This window comes from Mandrillus leucophaeus, unplaced genomic scaffold (assembly GCF_000951045.1).
Source record: "Mandrillus leucophaeus isolate KB7577 unplaced genomic scaffold, Mleu.le_1.0 Scaffold1881, whole genome shotgun sequence".
Lineage (NCBI taxonomy): Eukaryota > Metazoa > Chordata > Mammalia > Primates > Cercopithecidae > Mandrillus > Mandrillus leucophaeus.
Window position 1 is genome coordinate 15,763 of NW_012101900.1, and position 3,389 is coordinate 19,151.

Consider the following 3,389-nt stretch of genomic DNA (forward strand, 5'->3'; position numbering starts at 1 on the left):
GGTTGCTGGGACTACAGGCAAGCACCACCATGCCCAGCTAATTATTGTTATTTTTAGGGAAGATGTGGTTTCCCTATGTTACCCAGGCTGGTCTTGAACTGCTGGGCTCAAGCCATCCTCCCACTTCAGCCTCCCTGTGTTGGTGTGTTGGGATTACAGGTGTGACCACTGTGCCTGGCCAAAAGCATGTTTTTTTGGTTTGTTTGTTTTTTGAGACAGAGTCTTGTGCTGTGACCCAGGATGGAGTGGTGCAGTGGCACGATCTTGGCTCACTGCAACCTCTGCCTCTGAGGTTCAAACAGTTCTCCTGCCTCAGCCTCCCAAGTAGCTGGGATTACAGACGTGTTCCACCATGCCTGGCTAATTTTTGTATTTTTAGTAGAGATGGGGTTTCGCCATGTTGACCAGGCTGGTCTTGAACCTCTGACCTCAGGTGTTCCACCCCTCTCAGCCTCCCAAAGTGCTGGGATTACAGGCATGAGCTAGGGTACCTGGCCCCAAAAAATGTTTTTTTTTTTAATTCAGAAAAACACGCTGGGAGCAGTGGCTTATGCCTGCAATCCCAGCAACTTGGGAGGCTGAGGCAGGTGGATCACCTGAGATCAGGAGTTCGAGACCAGCCTGGCCAACATGGCGAAACCCCATCTCTACCAAAAATACAAAAATTCAGCAGGTGTGGTTGTGCATGTATATAATCCCAGGTACTCAGGAGGCTGAGGCAGGAAAATCAACTGAACTCCAGAGATGGAGGTTGCAGTGAGCCGAGATCACGGCACTACAGTCCAGCCTGGGTGACAGAGTGAGACTGTGTCTCAGAAAAAGAAAAAAGAAAAAAAAAGCAACAGAAGCAAATGGCTGCCTGGGAGTGGCCGCTGTGGGGCATTCCCATTTGTGTGACCCAGGCCGTGTCCCTCCCTAAGCCCTGGTCTCTCTTGCCTCCTGTAGGGCTGGTGAATTACCAGATCTCCATCAAGTGCAGTAACCAGATCAAGTTGGAAATACATCTTTTGGATGCAGAAAACAAAGCTGTGGCCAACGGGCCAGGACCCAGGGCCAGCTGAAGGTGCCACTTGCCAGCCTCTTGTGACCGGACTGGATGCATGAACACCCCACCTACCTGTACTCGTGGGAGGTAATGGTGGTTCGGGATTGCTTGAGGGAGGTCTTTTGCCCCCTCTGGCAGCCCTGGCTTCAGCAGGAGCCCGGGACAGGTGAACGGGCAGGCGCGGTCCTCTGAGCTCTCTGATGTTTCCCACCTTTGGCGGGAGGCCCAGATGTTTTTTTCCTTTTTTGAGGTGGTGTCTGTCACCCAGGTTATAGTGCACTGGCCTGATCACAGCTCACTGCACCCTTGAGCTCCCAGGTAGCAGCAATCCTCCTACCTTGGCCTCCTGAGTAGCTGGGACTGTAGGCACATGCTACCATGCCTGGCTAATTAAAACAATTTTATTATAGTCCAGGCAAATAATCCCAGCCCTTTGGGAGGCTGAGGTGGACAGATCACTTGAGGCCAGGAGTTTGAGACCAGCCTGGCCAACATGGTGAAGCACCATCTCTACTGAAATATGAAAATTTGCTGGGCATCTGTAATCCCAGCTACTCGGGAGGCTGAGGCAGGAGAATTGCTTGAACCTGGGAGGCAGAGGCTGTAGTGAGTTGAGATCACGCCAGTGCGCTTCATCCTGGGCGACAGAGTGAGACTGTCTCAAAACAAAATGTTTTTTGTAGAGTTGGGGTCTCACTCTGTTGCCCAGGCTGGTCTTGAACTGGACTCAAGTGAGCCTCCTGCCTTAACCTCCCAAAGCGTGCGGATTCCAGGCATGAGCCACCTCATCTGGTCAAGGAGAAGGCCCGATTTTGAAGGGCAGGTCCCAGGGTCAGCCAGGAAAGGGCAGAGCCTCTGATTGCTGCTTCTCTGCTTGCAGGCCCAGAGGCGGCTGCTGGGGTGCACTGGGGGTCTTCCTGCTGCAGGGCAGGCCAGGCCAGATGGGGCTCAGGCTGTCAGGGTGGTCGCACCTGGCGCTTTGGTGTCATAGGTGTGGGTGACTGCACAGACGTCACTGGGTCCTTTTTCTGACTTCCACACACTCCCTGTAGGGGATCCACGCTGTGGCTGTCACCGAGAGCCAGTTCCTCATAAATGGGAAACTTTTCTATTTCCATGGAGTCAACAAGCATGAGGATGTAGACGTGCACTGGGGCTCCTGGGTCCTCATGGGGGCTGCCTCTGGTCACCTTCCACTTTCGCCTTCCTTGTGTCCCGCAGTTCAGGGCAATGAGGCAAATGAGCTTCCCTGTGGCAGCTCAGGGTGATGAGGCAAATGGCTCCAAACCACCCCACAGTGGAGCCGGTGGTTGGACTGGAGAGGGGGCTCATAGGGTGGCTCTCCAGGGTCCTGGTTGTTGGAGGAAGTGCAGGTTCGACAGGGACGGGTCACTGGGCTCTGCTGTCCCCTAGAGCCGAGGGAAGGACTTCGACTGTCCGCTGCTGGTGAAGGACTTCAACTTGCTTCGCTGGCTTGGTGCCAACGCCTTCCACACCAGCCACTATCCCTGCACAGAGGAGATGCTGCAGATGTGTGACCGGTATGGGATTGTGGTCATTGATGAGTGTCCCGCTATGGGCGTGGTGCTGCTATGAGTCCCCACCACGCAGCTGCTCCGCCTGGCCAGCCTGCAGGCCACATCGTGACCCTCTGTCCCTTCCCTCCTGGCCCCCTGGCAGCTCTTCAGCAGTGTGTCTATGCATCACTACATGTGGGTGATGGAAGAACTGGTGCACAGAGACCAGAATCAGCCCGCCGTGATGTTGTGGTCTGGCCAAGGAGCCTGCGCCCTACCTGGAATCTGCCGACTACTACATCAAGTGAGCGCCCCCTGCCTGCCCTGGGCTGGATTGGGAAGGAGACCCTAGCAGGTGGCAAATGGGTGGGCATGTGCTATGCGAGATCAGTGTCCCGTCCCAGCCCAATGGGATGGCCATGCATAGCCAGACAGTTCAGGGAACCAGATATCTACCTACCCAAATTGTGGTTTTCTTTTTCTGTTTTTGAGAGGGAGTTTTGCTGTGTCACCCAGGATGGAGGACAATGGTGAGATCTTGGCTCACTACAACCTCGGCCTCCTGGGTTCAAGTAATTCTTCTGCCTCAGCCTTCTGAGTAGCTGGGATTACAGGCATGCATGAGTGCATGCACTTGGCTTGTTTTGTTTTTGAAACAGGGTCTCACTCCAGTTGCCCAGGCTGGAGTACAGTGGCACGATCTCGGTTCACTACAGCGTCGACTTCCCAGGCTCAGGTGACCTTTCTGCCTCAGCCTCCCAAATAGCTGAGATTATAGATGTGTGCCACCATGCCCAGCTAACTTTTGCTTTTTTTTTTTTTTTTTT

At 54.1% G+C, this 3,389-nt stretch overlaps 1 pseudogene; it reads left to right on the forward strand.

Moving 5' to 3' along the window:
• Window positions 1-2,870, forward strand: part of LOC105538261 — an 8,353-nt pseudogene extending 5,483 nt beyond the window's left edge.
• The last annotated feature ends 519 nt before the right edge of the window (window positions 2,871-3,389 follow it).